This window comes from Oryx dammah, unplaced genomic scaffold (genome assembly GCF_014754425.2).
Source record: "Oryx dammah isolate SB20612 unplaced genomic scaffold, SCBI_Odam_1.1 HiC_scaffold_14, whole genome shotgun sequence".
Classification (NCBI taxonomy): Eukaryota; Metazoa; Chordata; class Mammalia; order Artiodactyla; family Bovidae; genus Oryx; species Oryx dammah.
Genome location: NW_024070198.1, coordinates 8,217,878 through 8,227,767, shown reverse-complemented (window position 1 = coordinate 8,227,767; position 9,890 = coordinate 8,217,878).

Sequence of the window (9,890 nt, the reverse complement as noted above, 5' to 3'; positions counted from 1 at the left end):
TGAACAATTAATGATGTTGAGCACTTTTCATGTGCTTTTTGGCCATTCATATGTCTTCTTTGGAAAAATGTCTATTTAGATCTTCTGCCCATTTTTTGAGTGAAATTTTTTTCTTTTTTTCTTTTCTTTGTTTTTTGAGCTACATGAGCTGTTTGAGATTAATCTCTTGTCGGTTGCTTTGTTTGTAAATATTTTCTCCCATTCTGTGGGTTGTCTTTTCATTTTGTTTATGGTTTCCTTTGGTGTGCAAAAGCTTTTAAGTTTAATTAAGTCTCATTTGTTTGCTTTTATTTTCATTATATTAGGATGTGGATCCAAAAAGATGTGCTGTGATTTATGTCAAAGAATCTTCTGCTTTTATTTCCCTCTAAGAGTTCTATAGTGTCTGGCCTTAAATTTAGGTCTTTAATCCATTTTAAGTTGGTTTTTGTGCATGGTGTTAGGGAATATTCTAATTTCATCCTTTTACATGTAACTGTCCAGTTTTCCCAGCACCACTTACTGAAAAGACTGTCTTTTCTCTATTGTATATTCTTGCCTCCTTTGTCAGCCTGCTAACACTAATTTGACCACCACTATACAAAAAGTCAGGTTTTCAATTAACTGAGAAATGGGATATGCTCCTTGGAGCCCTTCATTTTGACACACTTTTTCTCTCTTTGGTGGGGAAACTCGTTTTGAATGAATCAAAGCTGCTGTCTTGAAATTCTGTTTTATCAGCCCCTTAACATTCTTGTCTGTCTGCTAGCCCAGAGAACAAATAAGCAGAAACTTAAACAAAGCCTGCCTTCAGAGGGCCCAGACTCCAGCTCCCACAGGAGGGCAGAGATGGGCATGGTGAGTGAGAGGTGGACTAAGAGTGAGGGAAAGTGACAAGAAGAAGGCTGGAGTTGGGCCCCAGAGGACGTAGAGGGTTCAGAGAGTGGCTGGGCAGCAGCATTCCAGGAAGGCACAGAAGGACGTTGCAAATGGCTCCGGTTTGCTCTTGGTGAGAAGAATGAAGTGAGGATTTATTGTAAGAGTTCCTATTTATCGTGTGTTTCAGAAATCCTGTTCTTGAGCCCTGATGTGGCACAGTGGTATGGTTTAGCATCAAATGACTGAGAAAACACATGCTTATGAATTAGAAAGGTCCTCAAGAGAATTTGTGGTTTATTAATCACAATAGCATATATGCACCGTTTGGTCACTGAGAATAGTACTTATTTATAAGAGCCGTTATTCCATTAACACATCACGGTTTTTGTGTGTAAAGATTTGAGGATCTCTTGAGACTTCTTGGGGAAAGCTTACTGGAGACTAGGCAGAGTTCAGTGAAATAGGCAGTCCTCCCCCCCCCCCAAAAGTTTAACAACAGCAACAGAAGGAGTGCAGATCCAGAGGCCTATAGAACCTCCAGTATCACAGCTTCTGTGTCAAAGGTGTGTGTCTACAGGGAGCAGGCATGGCATTTCAGGTGAGGGTAAGGAATGGTTCCAGCACCCAGAGGAGCCAACCCAGAGTGCCCTCTTAACCCCATGGTGGCCCAGAACCACACACATTTTGATGTTCTGTTCTCAGGTGTACACATACTAGGTCTGTTCACATTTTCTTAGAGAACTGACCCCTTTATTTATTTATTTTTTTTTTTTGAGCTTTTTATTTTGTATTGGGGTGCAGCTGGTGGACAATGTTGTTGTCGTTTCAGGTGAACAGCAAAGGGACTCGGCCATACATATACAGGTATCCATTCTCCCCCAAAGTCCCTTCCCATCCAGGCTGCCACATGACATTGAGCAGAGTTCCATCTGCTATAGAGTAGGTCCTTGTTGGTTATCCATTGTAAATATAGCAGTGTGTACCTGTCCATCCCAGACTCCCTAACTGTCCCTTCCCCCTGGCAACTGTAAGTTTGTTTCTTAAGTCTGTGAGTCTCTTTCTGTTTTGTAAATTCATTTGTGTCATTTCTTTTTTAGATTCCACTTATAAGGGATGTCATACCGTATTTCTCCTTTGCTGACTGATTTCACTCAGTACGACACTTTGTTCATCCATGTTGCTGCAAATGGCGTTATCCCATTCTTTTTAACGGCTGAGTAATATTCCGTTGTATATGTGTACCACATCTTCTTTATCCAGTCCTCTGTCAATGGACATTAAAGTTGCATCCATGTCTTGGCTGTTGTAAACAGTGCTGCAATGAATATTGGTGACTCCTTTATTATATCATCTTCATCTCTCTGTTTATTTGTTCAGTCACCCAGTCATGTCCGACTCTCTGTGTGTGTATGTATTTGAATTGGTATATATTTGAATTGACCCCATGGACTGCAGCACGCCAGGCCTCCTTGTGCCTCACCATCTGTTTCTTATAGATAGTATTTGATTGTTTTAAATGTATGTTGAATCTCTGCCTTTTAATTAGTGTATTTAGATCTTTCATATTTAAACTATTATATATATATATTTGAATTGATATCTACCAAGTTCTACTTTTTATATTTGTACAGTATTTTCTGTTTGTTTAGTCAGTAGCTTCTCATTTCTTTGACTGAGTACCTTTTTTTAGTTTGAACTAATACAAGTTCTAAATATTTTTAATTTGGTAACCCAACACATTTTTCCTTTGTGAGTAGGAAATAGCAAGGGTGGTTGTTTTTTTAATCTCTTTAGATATCCCAATCCATATTATTTCCAGCAAAAACTTCAACCATGATATCCCACTTGCCTTTATTTCCCAACTAGATCTGTGTCCAATTCCTCTCTCTCGACTTTGAGTCTTAGATGCATTAGCTCTTAGATGCAGAAAGGCACATTCAGATATAAACCCAGAGTGCTTCCTAAAAGGACACAGATTGTTTAGGTCATTGTTAGAGTGATCTTATCTAGAGACATCCTGATCTTAACAGTCTGCTATCACACTTTCTCTAGAAACCCTTAATGTGGCCATCTACTTTTGTGCCATTTTGGAATCAAACCATGCAACCATGGACTCTGAAGACCATCATGGATTGTGTAGGTACCTGGGTGTTTGTGGAAATTGAAAAAACCCTGTGGGGCAGAAGTAGAGGAAAATAACAGGTTCAAAGGAAATGCCTTCTCTTTGGGAGTAAACTAAGCACTTCTTTCTGTTTAAATTTGTGTTAGGTACTTGATAAAGGCATGGTAGTTGAAAGGGTCAATAAATGAATGGCTCCATTGTTTTATGAAGAATGGGAGTAATTTTCTAGGGCAGAAGAAAAACTCAAAGAGAAAATAGGGTGTATCCTTAGGGGCATGAACTGGGGACTCAGATGTGTTCAAATCCCATCTCTGAAAGCTTATAGGCACTGTATGCCTTGACCAATTATTTCTGAGCCTGTTTCCTCCCTTATAAAATAGAGATGATTTTACTTATGTTGTGGTGTAATGTGGGGCAGTGATGTGGCATGCATTCAAGATAAGTGCTCACTGATAACCACTGTCATTCTAGAGAGGAAAATGAGAGAGATGAACGCCCTGTGGAGCCAAGAAAGAAGTCCCAGGCAAGGAAAAGACTGGTCCCAGCCAGAGAAAGACTGAAACACCGAGAAAAACCAAGTCCACACTCAGCCTTTATTTGAACTTCCGAGTGAGTATACATTATCAGTAAGCTGAACCTGCCTGCTTAGTCACTCAGTCGTGTCTGACTCTGAGACCCCCATGGACTGTAGCCTGCCAGGCTCTTCTGTCCATGGGGATTCTCCAGGCAAGAATACTAGAGTGGGTTGCCATTCTTTTCTCTAGGGGATCTTCCCAACTCAGGGATCAAACCCAGGTCTCCTGTACTGGCCGTCAGATTCTTTACTGCTGAGCCACCAGAGAAGCGCGTATATCTTAGCGTTTCTGGTAAAATACTTGCCCCAGAATTTTGAATGTCTGATGTACGTGCACAGTGGGTTGTTAGAAGAATTGGTTGACTCTGAAACAGTGTGACCTAGTCTTCTTTTGAAGGAGGAAACAGAACAGGCTCTATCTTGAAAGCAGGACTCCATCATGGGCCGGACTGTGGAGTTTGAGCTATAATGCCCAGTATCTATGGAAACGACATACCAACTGGAAAACCAGACCCCCAGAAAAGAATACCCTGATTATCTGTGTAACCGAATAGAATCATACATTCTATTATGCTTATTGTGGTATGTCCACAGGCCTATTGATAATTGTCCACTGTTAACTACCTAGGCTTAAGGCATATGAATCACGGGTTAACTTTGATTGTCAGGGAATTTGGGGAGGTGGGTTTGTGCACGTACACTTGGGTATATAAGGTTTTCACAAAAACTGGTCGAGGTCCTAGGCTAAGAGGAGACTCTGTCTTGGGCCTGCTGGTGTAATGAACTGCGCTCCACCATCTGCATTGTCCTTCTGAGTGAGTTTGTTTCCTGGAACACGTGGCTACGGCACTTTGGGGGTGAGCCAGGGCAGCAATGAAGAAAAACATGGATGGCTACCATGATTTGTTGGCACTTAAGAGAACTGGTATTTGTCTGAATTGTTTTCTGCTAATACTATTTATCAGCCTGAGAGAGGAGAGGAAAAGATGGTTTCAGCCAAAGCAGTCTGTCTTTTATACATTCTCTTTTATGTAATGAAGAGCCTGTGACCGTGGAAAGGCAAGTATTGGGTTTCCCACTGGGATGTGTAGCGAAAACTTCCTGATACTTTAGGATGGTGGTTCAAGTGGGGAAAAAGTCATTTTGGAAAATGCATGATCTGACTTAAAATGTTTGTTTTGCAGTCGTCTCTGAAATCATTGGCCTTTAGGGGTTTTGTCTGTTTCTTTTTTTTTTTTTTTTTTTCCTTTTTTGGCTTTAAGAGGACACAGTCAAATCACTGCCACACTTGATAATGTATTCATTATACACCTTATTGGCTGAGAGACTTTTGACCTCTGGCTGGTGTTTGGCTGTGACTGAAGCCCCTGACGGGTAAGAAGTGAGAAGACAAGAGTGTTTGCAGCATAAACTTCCATTTTACAGCAGGCAAAATTACAAACTGTTTCAGTGACCCTTGCAGGCTCCCTACCAGAGGCGGGCAGATGAATCTGCAGGCAGTTGCTAGCTCCGTTTCTCCATGGGCTCCAGGGATGAACATATAAAAGCAAATGGCTTAAAAGGAATTGTGTCCAATTAGTGCTCCTGGCACATGTGTGCTTTGGAAGCATTGCTGGCCCTGGATTCTGGAGCGCATTCCTGAGCACTTGAGCTGACACTGGATGATTCTACAGAGCTCACGTTCCTGTTCACTCAGCTTGCAGTGGACACTCAGAGCCCTGGGGCCAAGGGGCTGCCTAATGAGATTTCCCCTGGGGCTCCTGTTTCCTGAGCCCTGAGGGAAGCCACTGCAAGAGGCAGAGGAATTGAAGCCAGGAATAGAGCCAGAAGGTCTTGTTCTTGTACAATCCTCTGCACCAATTGCACCCAACACACAGCAAAAGTTGTTGGGGGTGTGGGGTGGTGATATGGTTCCTTGGGAGATAAAATGTCAATGCATTCAGCACATATAACCTCCACATGCTATTAACATCCACACAAGTCTGAATTCAAACAAAGTCACCAAAATTAGATGGGAAGGTAGCAGAAATGTCACTTTAACACATGGCAAGTATGGAGAACTGTGACAATTTGGCTTCCCATAGATCTGGGTTATCAAAACTGGCTTAATTTCTCAAGATGTTCAGAGCATAATCACCAATTAAAATCAGTAACAACAATGAATTTGCTTGGACCCTGGGAAATCCATTTTCTTCTTGAGAATGAGAGGAGTCTGAATCCAGGTCTTTCTCATCTGACAAAAATGATGAGGAATAGATGGCAATCTTCCTATTGCTGAAAGGAGGTCAGAGTGGGAAAGGCAGCCAAGCTCACTAGAAAGACCTGCTGGTTTCTGTTCTGATTTAGAGCAGCTTGTATCATATACCCAGGACTGAAGGCAAATGAGCTGGTGGAATTGGGGCTGAGGCCTTGGGGACGAGAGGCATTGGATGGTGGTCCCTGGAGGGCAAGGGGCCACTGGGGACCAGAGAGCGCAGCATTCTCTGTATCCCAGTTCTCCCTTCCCTTGCAGTTTGGTTTCGATGTTGGAGAAAATCTAAGTTAGAAAATACACACGGGCACACACACACATGTATAATTTCAGCATTCATATCAGTGTATCTAAGACTCTAATAAATCTTCCCTTTAAAGAAATCTACTTAAATTTCATTAATATTTTCCAAATTTATCTGGCATTGAAATCCTTTTTGTTATAAACTCATTCCTTGCCAATATTTTATTATGAGAAAATGTAAGTGTGCACTAAATTGAGAAGAATTTCACCTTGAGAACCCCTGGAGGCACCACCCAGTTTCTACCTTAATTTTTTTTAGCTTGCTGTAACACATACCAATCCATTTGTCTATCTTTTTATCTGTCAGTTACTCTTATCTTTACAAATTCTGCTGCCTAAATACTTTGGCATTCATTAATCAAAATTCAAAATTTGTTCAGTTTTTTTCAAGGTGAAATTTATAACTGAAGAATACACAAATCTTAAGTGCATATTTACCAAGTTGACAAATGCATGGACCTATGTAACTCAAACACCTGTTGTGACCTTGAACATTAGTATCTCCCCAGAGAGCTCTATGCCTTCCCAGTCAATCCTGGCCAGTCTTTCTCCCTCTCACTCCAGAGGCATGTATCCTTTTTTTTCCGCCATTGATTTTTTTTCCCTACCATGTACTATGTAAGCACTCTGTGTCTCACTTATTTCACTCTGCATAATAATTTTGGATTTATTCATATTGTCATGTGTATTGATAATTTTTTATTAGTATTTCATTGAATAAATATATCACAGTTTGTTTATCCACTCTTCTATAGATTGATATCTAGACTATTTCCAAATTTTGGATGTTATAAATCAGGCAGGTCAGAACAGTCTTGTATACGTTTTCTGTATGTGTGCATATATGTACATATGTGCCTGTATATACAGACATACCTCATTTTGTTGCACTTTGCTTTATTGTGCTTCAGAGATACTTCATTTTTACAAATTGAAGGTTTGTGGCAATCCTGCATTGATCAAGTATTAGCACCATTTTTCCAACAGCTTTTGCTTACTTCATGCGTTTGTCTAACATTTTGGTGATTTTTGCAATATTTCAAACTCTCCACCAGAAAGGCTCAGATGACGGTATTTTTTATCAAGAAAGTATTTTTACATCGTGGCATATGCATTTTTTAGACATAATACTATTATTGTACTCTTAATATAGGATAGTGTGAGCATAACTTTTATAAGCATTGGGAAATTTCATGTGACTTGTGTTATTGCAGTGGTTTGGAATTAAACCTGCAATATCTCTGAGGTAAGCCCATGTGTATATATGTTTTCTTTTCTCATAGGTAAATAGCCAGGTGTGGGATTGTTGGGTCAGGGTGTGTTTGATCCTGTAAAAAATTACCAGACCTATTATACTTTCAGGAAATTTTTCTTGCTCTTAAAAAGGGACCCAACATTGAAAATACCCCCTTCAGGTTGGCAAGGTTGAGTCTAGATATAATGCCTAGAAGTTCTGAGGGCATAACTGACTTAGTATCATTGAGGAACTGGGTCCCTAATGATTTTATTAGATGCTGAAGTAACCAACTCTGGGGCTGCCTTCCTTGGACTTGTTATGTGGTTTAACAATGTTCCTTATTAAGTCAGTTTGAACCAGAGATACTTAAAAAAATTGAACAGAGTGCAACTATTTTTAGAAAATCTACCAAAGTATTCCAGACACACAGAAAAGTATACACAGATTAATTTTCACAAACTGAGCATACCTGAGTAGCTGGCTGCCAGATGGAACAGCAGCATTACCCATATCACGGGCCTTGAGGAAATAGGGCTGTATCACACACCATCAGAATTAGATGTGAAAAAGTTAAATTGGAAGCCCCATGGAGTTTGCTGGTGAATTCTACCAAACATTTCAGGAAGAAGAAATCATACCAGTGCTCCACAAAAGTGAAATTGACAGCCCCATTAGAAACCCCTCACTCTTTCTCCAGCTCTCTCTCGGCTTCTGTCTCCCCCAAACCTCCTCTTGCAGCCCCGCTGCTGGCACAGATTTCTTTTCTGTATTCTCTCTCCATATTCCTCTCCGTTTGTATGCTTCATTCACCAAGGCAAAAGCCTTATCGTTAGCTAAAATAGTAATCCCTGAAAATATCCCCCAAGATGTCCTGGGTGCAGGGTGAGGGGAGTTGGGGAGGAGGCAAAACTATGAGAAAGGGACCCAGCAAAGTGCTTGTTGTCTCCACTGAACAGTGAAAATGTAGGGAGCAGAAAATGAGTTGTGTCACTCACCAGCCGTGTGACTTAGGTTGTGCCAGTACTTGAGCCTTGGGTGTTGGTTGTGAGTTGGGTAGATTAATAGTAGCTACTTCACAGGGGCTGCTTTGAGGATTGAGGGTGAATAACTTACATGTATTTAGGGGGTGCAGTAGTAGGGTCATATTCTGGGATTCGTGGGATAACTTCTTTCCAATTCCTACTCTAAGCAGAAAGGGATTCTTCCCAGGAAATGCTGTTGGCTAAAGCACTTTTGAAAGTCCCTTGGACTGCAAGGAGATCCAACCAGTCCATCCTAAAGGAGATCAGTCCTGAGTGTTCATTGGAAGGACTGATGTTGAAGCTGAAACTCCAATACTTTGGCCACCTGATGTGAAGAACTGACTCATTGGAAAAGACCCTGATGCTGGGAAAGATTGAAGGTGGGAGGAGAAGGGGACGACAGAGGATGAGATGGTTGGATGGCATCACTGACTTGATGGACATGAGTTTGGGTAAACTCCAGGAGTTGGTGATGGACAGGGAGGCCTGGTGTGCTGCAGTCTATGGGGTCGCAAAGAGTCAGACACGACTGAGGGACTGAACTGAAAGCACTGAAGATCATGGTGTCACAGGAGCTGCCTACAGACTCAGGAGAGGCCACTAGCTGGGATTTGAGGATGGGGGTTAAGGCAGGACTTAGAAAAACAAAACATCTTCTTTTCCAGAAATGAACTACAAGAACAGCAATTAGAGTGCACTTTGAATAATTACATATAATCTCCAAATGAGATGAAGAAGGAAATGGCACCCCACTCCAGTATTCTTGCCTGGAAAATCCCATGGATGGAGGAGCCTGGTAGGCTGCAGTCCATGGGGTCGCAGAGAGTTGGACACGACTGAGCAACTTCACTTCACTTCCAAATGAGAATTATCTACAAATGCTATATTTGGCCTTTGATATAGAACACACCCCTCCTGCACTAATCTCATGTGAAAAAAAAAGTTATGTTTGGAGGAAATGACCAAAGACAATTAGTCAACAGTAAATGAGTAAGAATTTGGATGGAACAGAACAGATTCAATGGTTAAGGCTTCTCAGAGACTGACCTTTAAAGATACTTAAATTAATTGGCTATTAAATTATATACCAGTTTGTCCCAAAGTTCATCCATTAGTGAATAGTTGATATGATTTTCCCCAGTACTATTAATTAATACCTTTCTTGCAATAAATTCCTTTAAAAATTGCTTTAGCCTGACTCTATAATTTATATTTCTAATTCACATCAAAACCAATTCATAACTATCAAAAATGTCCCCCTTGTACCACATAGAATCCTATTACCTTCTGAGACAGAGTTTTCTCTCATTATCTTTGCAGATATTAGATCATTTCTGACCAACCTCTGCTGGTCATTTTCATAAGGTCTTGAACTAAAGAATCCCTCCAGAATTATTTTTACAGATACCCAGTGCTTGAGTCTCTTCAACCAAACATATTTCTCTCATATTCTTCCCCGTCTCAGCAGAGGTCAACTCCATTCTACCAGTTCTAAAAATCTTTGGAATCGTTCTTGACTCCTA